Source organism: Micropterus salmoides, unplaced genomic scaffold (genome assembly GCF_014851395.1).
Source record: "Micropterus salmoides isolate LMB-PRFRI ecotype aquatic unplaced genomic scaffold, ASM1485139v1 Ms_hic_scaffold_20, whole genome shotgun sequence".
In the NCBI taxonomy this organism is placed as follows: Eukaryota; Metazoa; Chordata; class Actinopteri; order Centrarchiformes; family Centrarchidae; genus Micropterus; species Micropterus salmoides.
The window spans coordinates 27768076-27787404 of record NW_024041151.1 but is presented as its reverse complement, the minus strand read 5'-3'; the positions used below and the strand labels follow the sequence as shown (position 1 = coordinate 27787404).

The 19329-nt window shown below is 39.5% G+C and overlaps 1 protein-coding gene across 10 annotated transcripts in view; it reads left to right on the top strand.

Annotated features, from left to right (window-relative positions):
• LOC119914090 (transcription factor 4-like) overlaps positions 1-19329 on the top strand; it is a 270600-nt gene that overhangs the window by 120409 nt on the left and 130862 nt on the right. The window lies entirely within an intron of this gene.

Here is a 19329-nt window from a genome sequence, read left to right as displayed (position 1 = left end):
TTGCTGCCTAATATATCACACCCACTGACAGGTGAAGTGAATAACACTGATTATCTCATTACCATGGCACCTGTCAGTGGTCATAATGTTATGGCTGATTGGTATATTTTCATACCAGTTTGTTTGAGCTTGTTTCTGCAGAGAGATGGCTTTGGAGTGTCAAGTGACCAGGAACTTACTGAGAACTCACAGACGATCACCAATGACTAAATTTTTGGCAGGTGATGAAGCTACAGAGAATTAGAGATGTATCACCTGAACTGTAGCTCCCCTCAGCTTTACGGAGCTTTGTTTCAGCTCATTGTTTAGCTGTCCAGCCCACAACCTAACTGCCTCTGAAAAAAAAACCTCACTGTACACTCCCTGCTCAGCACCAAGCAGACAGACACTTGTAGCAACAAGCTGGTGAACACAGTGGAGCATTTAGCAAATAAAGAGTCAGATATTTCACTCGGGAGACTTGAAAGAGAGCGAAGACTGGACTTACATTCATCAGGGGGCCAGAAACACGACTTTCCAAATGAAAGATGATGTACGTTATGGCTGGATGTGTGAATAAGCAACAATTTGCAACAAGTTTGTCATATCAACCTAAATGCTCATTGTTGTTTTCACAGCTTGTTTACGCTGCCCCAAAGTGGGCAAAACATCAGGCATTGCAGGTTTAAGTGATTTATTTAAACAACACTCACTCCGCTTAGTCAAGGCCCTTTGGTGTCGCTTTGCAACGCCCTGGGTACCCCGTTTAAGGCTCCGCGGTCATCTTAGCGATGCTTAGCAACAATAAATATGCAAAGCCCGGTTAGACTTTCAAAATAAAACGCTAGCATTTCGAAACATTGCCATTTTGAAACGGCACATTATTCATGTCGTGAAATGTTGCAATTTGGTTAGGTTTAGGCACAAAAAGTACTTAGGTTAGGGATAGGAAAAGATCATGGTTTGGGTTAAAATAACTATGTAGGTCAGATAACATGTAAGTTAACTTACATCACTTGCAAAACTTACGCATTTTACGTAACTCGCGTAACTTAAATAAAAATAATTTTGATTCACATGGGATGAAGTCCAACAACTTCCTTACTCAGTCTTTTCTGTTAAATATAATATACTTGCCTTACTACTTAAAGTTTATTTAAAAAACGTAACTCCGTATTGACTTCTAGACTGTCACGGATATTCGTCATCTGAAAGCGTCATGAAACCCTAACCCTAACCCTAACCCCTAACCCCTAACCCATGATGCTGATCAGGGTTGGACACCTCCTCCATCCTGCCGGCCAATAATTGATCAGATCTCAGCCTCTCTTTTATCAGAAACAGGATGACAGGCGGGGCTGAGTTCGCAAGAGAAAAGAGCAGAGTACAGAAGCTAGGTGTCTCCTCTCAATCCTCTCGTCCTCATCCTTCCTGCGTCCCTTTGAGAAGCGAGGCGAATGAACAGCAGAAACAAAGACACGAGACAAGAGACAGTGATTGATGTTCATATGAGAAGGTGCTTTAATTCTTGCATAGCACAAGCACCTTTTTTTTCTGGTGGTTCTGCTATACGTGGAAATTGTATCTGCACAAATACAGTTTGATACAGAAACAAGATGATTAAAATCCATAAATTGATAGGTAATGCTTAAATTGGGTCAAAATGAAATATATTAATAATGTATTATTATTATTATTATTTACGACAGTATTCTTCAAGGTAAAACGTCTCTAGCATTTAACCTGAGTTACTTACCTTGTTATGGAAAGTAGAAGTTGTGTCAAGATCACCTTCCCCCCAAATCATCAGGCTTATCAAAGACAGAAACAGGACGCTCAGTACTTCAGTTAAAACTAACATAAATGGCTGGTCACCCCAGAAATTGGTACAGTGAAATTACTTCACGTCTTTGCAAAATATTTGGCTCTAGAAGCTTTGTGACGCAGTCACCTAATTTAAGTTAAAATCAGCCTCTGTGGACTTTTGGTTTCACATGAGACACAAACAGCGGTGTACTGGGTAAGTCCTGTGTGTGACCCATCCATCCACCCCGGCTCCTACCTTCACAGAATTTGTCGCTCTACCTCACCTGACTTCTTCCTTTACGCCAGTCGTAATTGCTATGGCCACTAGGGGTCGCCACCTAAGAATATTGTAAATATAGTTCGTAATCTGCTTGCACAGAAAGCAATGTTTTCAATTCAATTCATTTCAGTTTTATTTATATAGTGTCTATTCATAACAAAAGTTATCTCACTGAACTTTTCATTATAGAGCAGGTCTAGACCGCACTGTTTGTAATATTATATTATATAATATATCAACTTGAAAAGCATTTGAGCAGTCTGATTCCAGCTCCTGTTTCCCCCTCTTCACTCTTCTCCTTTATTGTTTCCCCCTCTCCTCTCCTCTCCTCCCCACTCCTCTCCTCTCCTGTCCTCTCCTCCCCTCTCCTCTCGTCTCCTGTCCTCTCCTCCCCTCTCCTCTCGTCTCCTCTCCTCTCCTCTCCTGTCCTCTCCTGTCCTGTCCTCTCCTGTCCTCTCCTCTCCTCTCCTCTCCTCTCCTCTCCTCTCCTCTCCTGTCCTCTCCTGTCCTCTCCTCTCCTCTCCTGTCCTCTCCTCTCCTCTCCTCTCCTCTCCTCTCTCCCTGCAGCTGTGTTCTCTTTTCTCTCTCCAGCTGTTGCCAACCAATCACCTGCTCCCCCTGCCTCACATACGCATACACAGTATAATTATAGGAGATGGGGTGCTAGCTGGGGATCCATTTGAACACACGAGTAAACAAAAAAGAAAAGATCTGCATACAGAACCCAAAGAGATCAGGTACGATTGATTACTAGATTGATTAATTGATTGATTTTTCTTTCCTTTTGATGTATTTCTATGACACTGGCCGACAGACACATTATATAATTCTATCTTCTCAAATATGAGGATTTGCTCTGGGAAACTACTTTTTATTACATTTTATAGGCAAAACAATTAGTAGATTAATACAAAAAGACAAAAAATATTGAGTGAAAACAATCTTTTTGAAATAAAAAGCTAGAGAGGGAAATAAATCTTGGCATTTTTTATGTAAAGTAACGATAAAGAAGTAAATTATTTTAAATAAACAAATTAAATGGTAAGAGCATGTGCAGTGTTCATCAGTCGTCTCACACAGAGCACACACTGACCTCCACGATGGAGGAGCACCAGAGTGAGGAGCAAAAGGCAAAAAAATAAAGACATCACTGAAGGAGGAGACAAGGAACTTCAGAAGACAATATACTGAAGTAGAGCATCTAGGGTGCCAGAGTGGCCCACAAAGTTTCCCTGTATATCACTGCCTTAATGTCCCGACCACTGGTTGGTTACCATGGCAGCAGACGAGGGTAAAGTGGTAGCTTTTGCCTTTTTTTTCCCACGCTTCCAGGGCAGTGCCATGTGAAAGCAGCGGGCAGAGCCTCTGCTGGCACACACTGAATGGGAACAGAGCTGACAAAGACATGAAAAAGCATGCTGTTAGTGTTAAACTGCCCCAAATCTACCAGGGTGACCAGTTCAAATCCCATAGTCAAATCAGTACGTCGAGCAAGGCAGAGACACTGCCAGGTGGGTCAGCTCTTACTAAATGAATCATGTTATCAGCCTGTCCAAGAAGGTGTTCTGGTTTTGTGGAAATAGTTTATTTGAGGTCTTATTTTGCATGCTGGATTGAATAAAACCAGTATTTTGTGCCACACCTCTGCATCCCCAGGTTTTTTAGTAATTCAAATATGTTGTTGTTGCTGCTGTTGTACTTATTTCCCTGATCGGAAAAACAGTCAACCAATTAGAGCTTTATAGACGGGATTAAGAATGGGAAGGTCATCTTCCCGTGCCAGGGCCAGAAAAAGAGGGACAGCAAAATTCAAGTCAAAAAAGATGGTTAAGAGCGCAGCTGTTTGTTGTGAGTGGACTCGCAGAAATAATACCTTTTGAATCCACACATTTCTTTGATCGACATGACAAATTAAGTGAAATGATCCTACTGCCATCACGGTGTCTGTGTTGGCTGAAAATGACATAGACATTATGTTAATTGACTGGTTTGGGCGTATCACCCCCTCCTTCTAAACAGAAAATAGCTCACATGAACATGATGTCAATGGCATGAATAATAAAATGAAAAGATGGCAGTTCAGGCTACTCCACTTAATGATGCTAAAGTTGTTGTTCTTATATTCAGTCACATTTTAGCTCTGCATGTGGAACCCTTTAGGCTAACTATAGCTCAGTTTGAACCAGCTGAAGTATAGGTCTTATAGGTTAGCTTGCAGAGACGCAGTTTGACTGAGAAAAGGCAACATGAGATTTTCATGATAATGGTACATTGTAGCAATTTGCTAACAAGTGAAAACAGGTAAAAGCAGTGTGTAGCTTCTTTTTGATTAGCTAATTTATTTTATTTATACATATGGTGGTTTCAAAGCCATTGTGTCAGTGGTTTGTCCACACTTAGGTAGTTCTTATGGCCAAGTTAGAGAAATTGTAGCTGTTAGAAAAATGTCACATATTTTTTGGAATTAGGATGCTGACGTAAATTGCTAAGGCATGAACATAGCTTTAATTTTTTTCAGCCTGGTATCCTTTGGCTGATGTTATTCATTGTTTTATTCTCCAATAGCCTGTTCTGTTAATCATATATGGCTGTTTGAAAAGCTAAACTGAGGTTTTAATATCCTTACTAGTTTTGTTTTTTATGCCTTTCAGTAGGTGGCAATGAAATGATGTCATTGTTGTGTTTGAGCTGTTTGCTAATAATTTTAATTTCAGTGAATTCATTTTAATACAGCCTAATAGAGCCCACGGTGCATTTTTTTTTGCTTTTACAGCTGATATGGGTATAAACTTTTAAAACTTTTTTTCTCCTAATTTGTTGAAGAAAGCAGGTGACGGCCATCTCTGAGTTTCTACGTAGGCGCTCAGATGGCTCGTCTCTCCTCCCTCCTCCGTCCCTGTCTTTCCCTCTGCTGTCCGTCTATTTCCGCCCTCCTCTCCCTCACTGTGTGGTGTCAGGTGGGGTCTGCCCTGCTGCGATGAAGCCGCTCTGATCACCGGCTTCTGAACAGTGTGTGGGAGGATATGTCATTATTCTGTAGCCAGGTGGTCGCGCTGAAATCACACAGAGCACATCAGTGATGTGATGCAGCTCCCAGATCTACAGCTATACCCCTCATATTACAGCCGTCCAGGTGTTCAAACGCTGTCACATTTGTCTAAATACAGGTATTATGTTTGGAGTCAGGGCAGAAGAGTCATTGATGAGGAGAATATGGGGGATGAAGAGGAAAATGTGGAGGAAAGTGAGGGGAAAATTCCATATTTCATACCCAGGAGGTCAGCTCAAACTTTCATGTGGTCCAATATTGTGGACCTGATCCCAAACAGACCCATGGAAAACCTACCCGAGCCAGACATACATTAATACATTTTCAATGAAAGAGTCTGAATTTGGTCTGACAATACAAATTGACCATACCAATCCAATTAAACTAAATATAATTTGGACCCAGCTTAACCCAGTGCAACAAGAGATCCAAATAGAATGAAGTGTCAGGAAGGAAGAAGCAATGGCTAAATTAAGAAAATCTAAATGAAACATTATTTTACCAAGTGGGAGGGTGAGAAAATATTGACGGAAGAAGTAGAGAGGGAGGGAAATGAGGAGAGACGGACAGCCATGACAGTGACAGGAGAAAATCAGAATGTGATGCTGAACCATAGGCTTCTGTGACCTTTGACCCCCCTCCAGTCTGACAGCACATTACCCATCATCCACCCCCCCCCCCCCCCCCCCCCCCACCACCACCACCACTCCTCTCCTTCCACAGAGAGACAGAAACAGGTTGAAAAAGGCAGGAAAGACACTGCCACAGTTACCACCTATCAAATTAAAATTTTCATTTTGCAGCTTTGGTATAAAAAAACCAAACAATTGCATAAAATACTTCTTACAGTTCTGCTACCTCTGATAACTCATGTCACTCTGTTAGCTCTTGTAAATGTGATAGATCAGTTAGCTCCATAAGCCCCGTTAGCTCTTTTAGCTCTGTTAGCTCTGTTAGCTCTATTAGCTCTATTAGCTCTGTTAGCTCTGTTTCCTCTGTTCCCTCCTGTTAGATGTGTTAGCTCCTTTTTCTTGCTTAGCTCTGTTGCTCATCTGCTCCTGCCTGGAGTTTCTTCTTCATCAAAACAAAGTCCAATTTTTGGCTTAAATTAACATAGTTAACAAGTTAACACAACATCTTCTCAGAGTCATGACTCAGACAAATACTGTCAAATTCTACTGACGGCTTAGCTGTATGAATTATAGAGAACTGTATCAATAATTCACAACAATGTGATACAAGTGATATTTTATAATTTTTCAGTGGTAAGTGAGAGAGATAGAGTGTTTCCCTGGAAAGAAAAACGGTTAGGAGACATAAAAATGCATAGAGTTTGTTTCCCGGCCTGTTCCTGTGTGATACGTGAAAACCTTGTGAGTCTGAACGTTAAGTCTTTATTTAGTCAGACAGTGTCAGCGAACAACACTCTGCCATGTAGCGCTCGCTGCTCATTGTGCTCCGCTTTAATACTTCCATATTGTGCTGCTAATTCAGAATTTCACACCTTTTCTCTCATTGCTACCTCTCTTTTTGTCTCTCTCCATCGTTCGCCTTCCGTCTCAACCCCGAAGACAAGAGGAAACGTGTTAAATCCACCTCTAAGAGCCTTTTTAATTCAACATTAGCAGTCGTCATCTGTCTGCCGAACAATACCCAAACACAATTTACACCTACGACTGGAGCATATCGCCTTTGTTTACACTGCAGCTAAATATTGTTCCATCAATAATAGACTCCAAACACAGAATCAGGCTTTTAGTTTTAGGTAATCCTGAATGTTTTACAGGAGATTTTTTTCCTCCTTTTTGCTCTGTTTTATTGTCTTGGGTGCATAATTGGAGTATTCTGTTTTCTTCATTTGTTGTAGGTTTTAGGAGGAACTTGGGCTCAGTGCCTCATGGATGTAACTCCAGATGCTATTGTGTCCGAGGTTTTTTGTGAAAGTGTTTCCCGAAATCCTCAAGACAAAGGCACCAGATATGGAGGGAAAAATATAAACCCTGGAAAGAATCAAATCCTCCAAAATTCTCATTCGGCGACACTAGAGGGACAGGGGGTTAAACTGGAGCACAAAACAAGGTGATGTCCAAAGAAGAAAAGAAAAGCACGACCCAAACCTCCTGCAGTGTTTCAGGTGCCATGTTTTCTATTCCCCCCCACACCCCCATCAGATCAGAGCGAAATAAAGACAGATTGATAAATTCACGGATGAGTGCGAATGTTGCCAAATCGAGTCAGACCCCGACCAAAGTAAACGCCATGCCACGGAGCGAGAAAAGAGAAGGAGAAAAAAGAAGGAGGGATGGGGGGGGGGGAGAAGATTTGGGGCTCTAATGCCAGCCTTATGCGTCTTTTAGTCGTTTCCGCCGTCGGGGCTTGGCACCGGCACGGCGCTGTCAGCCAGCCAACAAAAATCTGCAGTGCCTGCCGCATTTCAGCAGCCCTGTTTTGTCTGAGACCAACACACACACACAAACAGCGACACACTCACGCTGCATACACACTCTGCACTGCAAATCTGCGATGTTTTTTCCTCACGAAACCGAAGCTTCGTAAAAAAGAAAATGTAGGATAATGTAGAATTCTTCAAATCAAAGGAAGGAATTTATTTTCTTCTTTACAGATCAAAGACACCCTGAACAAGATTTGTCTTTGCTTTTCTTGCCGTGCCACTAACACCCCATGCTGCTTTGGAATATTAATTTGAAATATATTTCTCCTGTTGAAGTCCTGCTGTTTGCAGGGTTTGGTATTGTCGCCACGTTTGTCCCCTCGTTGTTGTTTGTGTTGTTTGTCTATTGATTCCAGGGTGGAGGAGGGGTGAATGAGTGTGTGCGTGATGGGATGGGGGGTGTTGGATAGTGAGGGCTGTTTGGTAACGAGGGACGGGGACCGTTCTGTGGGTCTCATTCACATGAACAGGGAACAAGTGTCATGGCTGCTGGTGAATATAAATCTATCTGCATCACAACCACACGAACAAACAAAATATACTATCTTATAGAAAAATATACTGACTTGTAAATTGTTATTTTTTTCTTTAGTCAGACACCAATCACACACTATCTGATACATTACCCTTTTTCTAGGGTCAAGTAAGTTGCCTTTTTTAGATTCTCTCAAAGATTCAGTGCCACCAAACTGAAAACAAGCTTTAGATTCTAAAAAGTTGTCTAAAAACATTTTGGAGATAAATGATTTTCACTGGAGAATCTCTGTGTCCCAGCGCCATATTACATACTAATACATACTTTATATACATACTTATACATATATATATAATATATATATATATGTATGTATATAAAGTGTGTGCTATAAAATAGCTGTCATTGTATTGTTTATGGAGTTACTATACAACAAACGACCAAAGGTCAGAGGCAAATTCATGGTTTGTGATTTTGGGCACTACATAATTGACTGTACTTCAGTATTCTAACCTGAAATCATGTAATACATGTGCTGACAGATGTCAGTCAAAGTGCAGCTTAGGAATGCCAATTACACTTCACAGAGAGAGAGCAATGTGTTTTTTTCCCAAAGATTTAAGACCTATATTTGTATGATATACTAGATTTGCAGCTGTAAGTAGCTCCTCCACTTCCTTTGTGCATGTGTGGGATGATAGTAACAATCAACAGAACATTAAAACATTGAAGGGATTCTTCTTTATCTGACATATCTGTATTTGCAGTTACATCCTTTTGGACCACACCAGACAAAAAAATGTCTTCATTTTCTGTTAAATTTATTTATTTAATTTAGACTCATCACATGTACTGTATATGTTTAAGTTTAGCTGCCAACACAATACCATTGATAACATATTATAACCATGTGATTATAATGATGTAAATAATACAAACTGATTTGTATTTGAATCCCACCTTCAAAAGAAGGAGAAAAACTAGGTCTAAACAGAGTCTAAATAAAACATAAGTTAGTGGTCCAGGTGGAAATCAACAGTGGAAATAAAACAAGAGGTTTTTACCGTGGCAAAAGTCAAGTCAGAATTATATATATATAAGGTATAATAGTTGGTCTGAAGTGTCTACTGACAGAATACAGACCACAATAATAATTTGAAGCACCACCATTGGCTACAGCTAAAGGAGGAAAAGCTTTACGTGAGATTCAAAACAAACTCCGAACTTTTGACGTTGTACTGTTTTATGTGATGATTGAATCAGTTGTGTAACATGTCTGCAGGTTTCCTCTGGCTGGATGAGTTAAAAACACTGGACTTGTGTTCTCTGGGAGAGGAGTCTTTGTTATGTGCCAGATGGATTCTGGGCGAAGAAACAAACTATTTGGTTCAGCTTGTAGAGTTTGTGAAGTAATTTTGGTTCTTTTGTGATATGTTTTTGTTCACCACTGAACCTGTCTATTTGTGGGCTTGACTCAAGGGCTTATAGATTTTGTTTATTGTACACAAAAATCAACAACAACAAGAAAAACCTTCAAACTTTTATACGTTCATAGCAGTAGCTTCTTCAGTTTGTACTCGGACCTGTCTTTTCTTTCCACAGATTTTACCATTTTGTTATTCACTCTAGAAACTATCTACACAAAATGTCCTGCAATCTCTGACTTAAAAACACTGTATTAATTTCTTTCTGAACAAAAGGACATCTATATTCATGATGTCTTCAATAAGTTTTTCCTAAAGAAAATCTACAAGGGTGAAAAATAACATCTTTATATCATAATCATAATTTTGTTGATATACAATTTCACTCACCTACAGCCCCCGTTGACTGAAAGCAAGTTCACAATAGTTGTTCAAAAGCATTCTGGGAAATGCAGGAAATCACCAACAGAACTCATTTTTGTAGAAGTTGTATTTTACCTATCGACTGCACATCACTTTCTGGTTCAGTTATATATTAAAACTAAATGTAAAACTAAAATGAAAACGCTGGCTCATAGTGGATACTAAAACCCAAATACTTATATACGTTTCAAAAGATGTTTCTGTTCGATCAAATAACCAGATGAACTGCTTGTGTCTGTTTCCAATCTATTACCTACCTTTACTTATTCAAAAACACAGATTCAATAAACAATGAGATGTTCAAACAAAACATTTAAATTCAAATTGAATTTTAGTAGGGAACTAAAATAATGTAAAGGTCATTTTGTAAGCTCTTACAAAAGCCTCCTAACTTAAAAAAAGATTTTTAAACAAAGTTTAAAAGAAGAGAAAGAATCAGAGTTGTTGTCCAATCAGCCGCCTCATCCGCTCTGATATGGCTGAAGGTGGAAGCCGACAGATGTGAGCTGGATGCTGCGTCTCTCGAGTCGCTCGTATACGTTCATCTGTTGTTTGATGTATTCACTCGCTCTGGTGCCAAGAAATCAGCGCCTGATGGGAATGAAGGACGGGGGTTGGTGGGGGGGGGGGTTGTCTGTTAGACGACGGTTACTCATCGACCATCGTCTGTTAAATTAATGTTGATCCCAAAAAACTGTTACGCTTTACACGGGAAGACAACGGCATGAATAAATATATAGATTATTTCGAATTCAGCGCTGGCAGGATCATTTCAGAGTATCTCTTAGCGTGTGTGTGTATGTGTACGTGTGTGTGTGTGTGTGTGTTGGTACCTCTCAGACTTTGGAGAAACTTCTGGACCGGTGCCCGACGGTGTCATGGAAACGCTTGAATCGCTCAGAATGATTCATGTCTGCACAGTCCAACCCTCCCCCATCACACGCACACACACACACACACACACACACACACACACAGCATGCAGGAAGAGGGAGTTTAACCCTTCTTCTATCCATCTTCCTCCCCCCTCCCCACCTCCCGTTCTCTTCTCTCTTCTCTTTCTTCCCTCTCGTCATCACGCCATCCTCGTCAAATCGCGCTATTAGTCACATAGTTTATTAAAATGGACTCATTATATGGGTGTCAGAGAAGATCACGTCTTCTGAGTGTTTCCTTTCACACACTGAAAGACTCGACATGACTCTGAAAGAAAGAGTCTAGACGTCGACATGGACTCCTAGAACAACTCCATCGCATTGCTTTTTCTCCGCTCCTTATGAGTCTGAAGGAAAACCTACAACTGGTAGATGTCAAAAGTGATGGTCACGATCAGTCAAAAGAAAGAGGAACTGACTCCTACAATCTTTTCTTCATCATTTCTAAATTAAAAAAGGAATTATTGATTATGGAGAAAGTCAATCAAACAAAATAGTCTATGTCATTGTTGACTGAACGTGTCCTCTTTATAAATCTGAAAACACGATCAAAAAATCAGCAAATAAAACCCTCTCCTCTCCTGATGCCTGATCTGAACAGATGAACTACTCTGTGGCTCTCTGTGTTGAGGTTGCAGTCACCGCTGTTTACTGCTGCCGCAAAAAAATAAAAAGATAGAACAAACGCCAATAAAATGCTTATGTTGCAACAGTGTAAAGACCAAAAATAAAAATAACGGGGAACAAAAACAATAACACTACAGATCTGAGAGTCATTCTGCGCTTTGAGGAGGCAGACATGACCAGAATACAAAGTGAGGTTGGTTTGTGGCCTTCTGCTGTGTAGGCGGGTCCAACAAAATCCACTATTTATACACGTACACACACACAGTGTGGTCATGGAACGTGCTGGTAAAAAAAACACCCAAAGAAAAGGTAAAACAATAACGATGACCTTCAAAAAAATGGTCATTTGACATCACTCGAGGGGAAGAGATTGAGAACTGGCCTGACATGTTGATGGGACAGACAGACTCCTGGTTTCTGAGGCTGGCCTTCATCCAAATGCAGAGAGACACACAGAGATTTCTGTAGCTAGTAAGTCGCCCAGACTCAAGGTGTTTCTGTGTTTGTTCCGTGTGGTTTTTGACACGTTCAGGGTTGAATGTAGGAGGAAAGACAGACAGAAAGAAAAAGTGGTCCAAAGGGTCAATGTGTGTTTGTTGTTTTCATACTAAACGAGAATGAAATGTTTTCACAGGGACAGATAGGATAGTAAAGTATATTTAGGATTAGGATTAGGTTTAGGTCAGGTTTGGGATTAATGTTGAAGGGAGTTTAGTTCAAGTTTTAGAATTAGCTTCAGGTTTTGGTTTGAGTCCAGGAGGAAGAGCTAAAACAAAGGAACATTTGCATGTGTGGTACTCAAAAACATGTAACCCCTGTTTTGAGATTTGTGATAATTATTCAGCCACTCCAGTGGCTTTGGTATGGTTTATTTATCTTTAAAAGTAGGAGTATTTTCTTAACCCATAGAGGAACACTTTGTTGTGTAATAAATTTCAAATCACAAAATTTGGAGGGACATGTACATATACTATATTTACTATATGTCTATGTGTAAAAGGACTTCCTCACAGGGACGGAAAAAATAACAATTTTGAAAGGAAATTCCTTAAAAAATCTTCCCAAGAGATATAATTTCTCTGTTTGCTGCAGATATTGGAAAGAAAGTTTATAGTAAGGGTTAATGTTAATATAAATGTCATTCTAATATTAGAATAGGGTTCAGGTTTAAGGGGGGGAAGGCAATCCTTTCTCCAAAAATATCCTGAAATTGCCCTGAATTAATATAATCTTGGCATTTTTCATTGAAAAGGTGTATTTTGGTCCTTTGTTAACCTTCAAAAAAATGTGAAACATTTAAGATGTTACATTTCCATTGTGAAATGTCAGAAAACCATGTGCGGCCACAAGTTTTCATCACATTTCTTTTTAACACATTTGAGATGAGTTTCACGTGTGATCAACTACATGTGAAATGCTAGTTTGTGCCTAAAAAATTAATGTTTTTACAGGTGATGTCATGCATTTCACATGAAAATCACATGTGACCATATGGGATTTTTTTTTTTAACTCACATGAAAGGAATGATTTCAAACCAGTCTTGACTTTAGACCCTTAACTTATTAATATTAATATACTTAATAATAAACGAGTAAATTGTTTTGATTTTGTTTATGATTTGTTTGTTAATACCTGCAAAAAGTGTTCAAATATGAACATTAATATGGTGTGGGCACCATTCTTGTAGCATCTTATCTCAGAAAGGTCAATGTCTCGTTTACTGACAGTTTAGTTTAAATCAATTTTTTGCTCAAGATTATTTGAATGTCAGGATTTAAGACTGGATTAATAAGAATCATGGGCCTCTTAAAAAGTAGTCTGATAATAGCTAATAGTCTAGCAGAGCATCCTGGTTCCTGTTAGCGCTCAGCTTGTAATGGAGCTTATTTGTGTTCCCTCTCTGTCTCTCGGCATTGTGGATTAGCAGGGATTTGGTCCTCCTGGCTCACCGACTTCTCTATGGGCTTTGTACATTAGAGTGGGCTGACCTCCCCTCCTCCAACTTTTGTACCTCTGCTGCCAGCACACTCTAAAGAGTGGCGGTTTGTCTGGGGGTCCTCCTCACAGCCAGTGAGCCTGTTTATTTTTGTCGTCCAAGACAATGCAGAGGTTGGCGGGAGTAGAGCTGCAGTAAGAAAACCTTCTTGTAAGGTGTTTCTTGAGGTCTGAGATTTTGTCCCACTAAGAGTCCAGAATGATAATATTAAATGGAGGAAATAGTGAAAATCCACACGTTTGAGAAGCTGTAATGAGCAAATGTTTGGTATTTTTACTTGGAAAAACTACCTCAGGAGTGAGTAGATTTTTGATATTGTTAATCAGAACAATAATCATTTCCATGGTGTACATTTTAAATCCATTCGCATGTTGTGCCACCCAGAACAAACTCACATCTTTGCATCTTTTTAATAATGTTAAATGCAATTGCCTCATCTAAAATTTTTCTTTGTGTTCAATCTAAGTACACCTTCAGCCCCCAGAAATTGTTGAACAAACAACATGTCACGCAACAAAGAGACTGGCAGTTGCAAAGGTGTTTTTCTACTTGCCTTCCAAGGTTGAAGAACCCTGTTTTGTTATGGTTTGAGAAGCCTTCATGGTGGCGGTTTTCCAAGAACTCCTGATCCGTGATTTGTGTTACCAAATATTCCTGGAAGCACCATTATGGTTTGAGACAGTAGGGTTAAAGTAGGGTTTTCTAAGAACATTCTGATTCAGAGTCCCTGCTTATATGTTTGAGTTTTTATAAACCCTGAGTTTGTGGAAGTATTGTCAGACTGAAAACAGGTTTGTCAATGAGTCTTCTGAGGTTCCATATAGGCAAATATCTCTTTACATCTTGGAGGATGGGAGACACACAACCAAGTTCCTCAACAAACCGCAAAGGACTGGGGAACATTTAGTTGTATTAAGGTTTAGAGATAAATCCGGGTTCAGGAGACAATTCTAAATATTTTTAGCTCTAGGAATGAAGAACCCCTTATTTTCAACGTTCCTGAATGCATTTTTGTTTTTGTTGTGAAAAAGTGGGTTTCCCTTTAAGAGGAGACTCTAGAAGATACCGATGTTTCAAATCGTTGAAATAAGGTCCTAGGGGTACTGTCAGATGAAATGACCCGTTTTAAAAATGGGCTTTGTTAAAGAGCCTTCTCGGCTTGACAGGTTCCTTGAAGTGCTTTCACATTTTGTAACCCTTTCCCGGAAATTAGGTTCTCCAGAAACTGATGAAACCAAAGAGGTTCACGGAAGAGCTTTTATTTTGGACAGTAGGGAGGTAGACAGGGAAACAGAGTAGGGGCAAGAAGAAGTTCCGCTGGGATTCGAACCAAAGCAGTCTGACAGCATCAGAGAACATTGTGTATAAAACAGACAGATGTATAAAAGCAGCAGTGATGTGGTTTGTCAGCTGGACAGCTAAATGTATTTCATAATTGTAAATTTTATTAGATTTTACCGGATGAACTCTGCTGCTACTGAGGATTTTCATTGTGTATGTTTGTAGTGGTTTTGTGCTTTAAAGGGGTGAAAATGTTGGGCAAAGATTATAATACAGTGGTTTATCTGATACAAATTAAATTATTCAGACATTTGATTTGTGTTGTAACGTCTTTTTTTATTGAATAAACAATTTTTTTTAGCAAACCACACAGTCCATTACTTTTTATCAAGTACTTACACTCCAGCTGTGTTTGTGCACGTGTGTGTCGATTCATGGTGTACCATGACAGGGTGTGTGATCTTGTGGCTGACCCTTCCCATCCTGCGTTGCTCCGTCTCTGCCTGGCTTTTTTCTAATTAAAATACCAGGGATTTTTGTTTGTGTGTGTAATACGAGAGCTCGGCCTGCAGAAGTGGCGGTGTTGGAAAGGTCACATGTTCAGACAAAAGTAAAGGTCTGGGGTTGTACCGCTGTTAGATCCTGAGATCAAAATCCATGTTGCAGTAATTGTAGAAGCTTCTGTATCTGAGTCTTTGTTAGCTTAATTGATACATTTCACCTATTCATAGTATTTAGTCACATTCTTTATTTTTTTCATGTTTTTACAAATTCCTATAATTCATTTACACAAGCATTGTATGTTCTGAGGCATTTTAAAAACTCTCTTCGTTGCTCATTTAGGTAGAAATTTAAGTAGCGATCGTTTATAATAATCATTCCACGAGAAATTGATAACAGTGGGAAGAGACTATTGATATAGTATACAAGTACCAGCTACCCATATCACAACACAACAAAATGTAACTACACACAACAGTTTTTTTGACAATAGTGAAAAATCAGGAGGCAAACACAGATCCATACAATCTTTGCGGGTGATGATTATCAATCATCTACAAATAAAATACACTGCCTTCTCATTCCAAGTTCCAAGTTTTTTTTATTGTATTGTCTTCCTTAGGTATAGGCCGGGGTGTGAGCACACATTGTCAGTGAAGTAGGTTAATAATTGGTTATAAATGTGAGGATTATATACCCAAATATTGAGTTAAACATAAAACAATAAAATATTGACAGATGGCAAAATATCAATGTTGCCTCTTCTTCTCATCTTTTGGATTTTGTGGTGTGTTTGGGAGAGTGGAGATGTTTAAAAAAAAAAAAAATAGCAGGCATTAACTAATGCTAGTTTTTGGGATTGATATTGAATATAATAGTTTTTCTAACATTTTTTTCAACATCTCAATTGTACAATGTTTAAAAGATTTTTGGATTTGTTTCATGTTGTGATATTTGCAGAGGTGTATGCGATGTTGAAGCTAAATGGATCTGTGTGTGTGTGTGTGTGTGTGTGTGCAGTCCTGTGTATGGATATATTTCGGTACCATGCAAAAATACTTTTGCATGTGTGTGTCTGTGCGTGTATATGGGGCTAGATATACAGTATGTAGGCCTATATTGTGTGTGTGTCTGTGTGCATCTGTATCAGTGATTTCCAGTACTTTGTCTGTGCGTTGTGGTGTGTGTGTGGGAGTCTTTGTATATGTGCCAAACCAGTCCAGCTGGCATCAGCTAGCTGAAGCCGAGGCCGCTGTATCGGTCACACACAAAAGCACACACACACACACACACTCGGGCACATACACACATAGTCGACCACATTCTGTACGCCTGTAATTATCAACCTCTTCTGCATCGACTACCATGTTGGCGTGTATTCAGCGCTGGTCTATACAAGCCTGATTCAAACCCTTCACCACGTACACGCTTCATTTTGCTCCACACACGCTCGCTATAAAACCCCTCCATTTCATCTTGTACGGCTGTGCGACCGCAGAATGTAATTACACACTAACCGTGGTTTGATATTTAGACTGGCTGAAGATTTAAGGTTTTATCCGAAAAGAAGGTCTGTGTGGTAAAAATAGGCTCGAAGTGGTCCCGCAGCTCGGAGGAGAGGAAAGCCTGTTCAGAAGCTGGAGAGGAAATTAGCTTTGTTGTCTACACAGCGCGGCGGTCGGTGCATTTTCGAAATTCATCAGACACCTTTTTCACAGCCAGACACGCTCGGTTTGTGTCTTACAGTGAAATGATGGTGGGTTACCTGCCAAAGAGGCTTCACCTTCATGCCATGTACTGATCAATCCTTGGACGGCATTGTAATAGCTCTGATGTCTCATTACAATCAAACACATGTTTAAACACCTTTGGCCAAAGATGCTCTGTGAAGACAGTTGCTTTTGCTCACATGTGTCAGATGTAGGTTAAGGCTTAAGGCACATGCACATTGTAAAGGAGGGAACTCCAACAAGAGGAAAAGCTCATACAAAAAATATAGTTCACATTCTGTATATATATAAAATCAAAGACAACAGGCCTAGTTCTTATACCACAAAATCAACAATAACAAAGAACTAAGGGAGAAAACTAGAAAAAAATGCTCTAATTTGGCGTAGTGAGTGATTTTTTTTTTTTTTTTTGTGCAACGGTTGATAGAGCATTGATAATGGTGGCTCAAGCAGATTTTTGCCTTACAGTGGTGACCGTGTTATGCACTGTTTGGAGGGTCTGAGCAGAGAGTTTAACTAACCCCCCAAAAAAATCCAAAGTCACAGTTTTTAAAAACTGACACTTTCTGTTTTGTAGTGACACTGGAAAAAATGTGCCATTCACAACAAATGCTGCAGATGCTAAAACCTAAACCAAAAGCTAAAAAGCGCAACCTCTGCAGTTGTAGGATGAATGCTAAAACTACAGCTGAAACTCCAACAAGTACAATGTACCTTTACAGCAATTTTATACTGTTTACTGCCTAACCCTAACCCTTTTACATGATCAATGTAGTAACATACCATCATTTGTCAGGCATTAACTTTGTGTTATCCTAAAATGTGTAACGCTGTCTGGTTATTATATCCAGAAAAAATACACTGCAACCATGTATATCGACATCGTAATATAAAATTACGAAAAATTATTTTATCCACACAGTACTCTTGCAGAGTACTATGACCACCAGAAAGATTTTGTTTATGACCAGATTTTAACTAATGTATTTGAGGTGGTTGTTTGGTGGTTGCTATGCTCTTTAATTGCTGGCCTCTAGGTGGTTGGGGTGGTTGCTAATGGGCAACTATGGTGTTCAAAGCAACTACGGGGTTCTTAAATGGTTACTAGATCTTTACTATAGTGTTTGATTGCTTGCTAGGGCATTGGTAGTGTCTTGCTAGGTGTATTTGCTATAGCGATATTAGGTGGTGGCTTGGTGGTTTCTAGACTCAAGTCTAGAATCACTTACTATTTATAACATACTTCACTGAATTTGCTGTCCGTCATTTTATTTTAGGGTCCATTTGATGGATGGGAAATGTAAAACGTAAGTGATGATGCCAAATGATGATGATGATTAAGTCAAATCATGATGGTCCTTCAGTAGTGTTTGTTGCCTAGCTTGCAAGTGCGTGAGCTTGCTAGTGAGTCTCCATGGACCAACAAATGTCCAGTGGGAGAAAGGGAGGAAATGGCAGAACAAAAACATAAATGGCAAACCTTCAGAGGGTTTTTGGGGTGGGGTGAGGGATGTTCTGACTTAAAACATTACAAACTGGAAAGTTTTATACCATGAACAGTAATCTGAGACAGATTAGATGTTTTCTTGGTTTCTAGATGTCTCTAAATGACACCTGAAAACTGTATACATTGTCTCATGTTTAGTTTGCTTTGTCTGTACATGCAAAGAAACTAAATCTACACCTAAAAGAAGGTGGGGAGCGAAAGTGTTGTTTCTATTTCCATAGCTGCATCTAGTGGCATGAAGAGGTTTGCTTTTTCTCTATATAGATCTATGCATTGCAGGTCTAGCAGATGTCTGTTTTGTTGTGCTGTGAGAGCAGCGAGCAGAAAACACACAGAACACACACACTGTGAAGACTCTGATCATGAATACTGGCTTTGGCTGTTTTCTACTGAAAACCTTTTACTGTGTTTCCTAAACACAGTGTAACTAAAGGATCCTTTAAATGAACGAAAGAAAGATTGAAATACAGTAGACCTATAGGGGTGGTGATGGGACAGTGGATAAGACACGTGCCTTTGGTGTGAGAGACCCAGGTTCGATTTTCACTGCAATACATCCACCAACGTGTCCCTGAGCAAGACACTCAGTGTAACCTCTGACATATATAGCAATTGTAAGTGGCTTTGGATAAAAGCTTCAGCTAAATGAGTGAATGATATTGGGAAATTTGTCCCTGTTGGGTAAACAAATCCTTCAAAATTCATGCAATGTTTTATTTAATATTACATCTATTATTTTAGCAGGAGTCAACGTGTTCTCATTGATTAGTCAGTTGATTAATTAATTGATCAAGTTACCAGTTTCAACAGTTTATTTTACCTTGTTATCAGAAAAAAAGAAAGAGTTTCACAAATTAGTGATT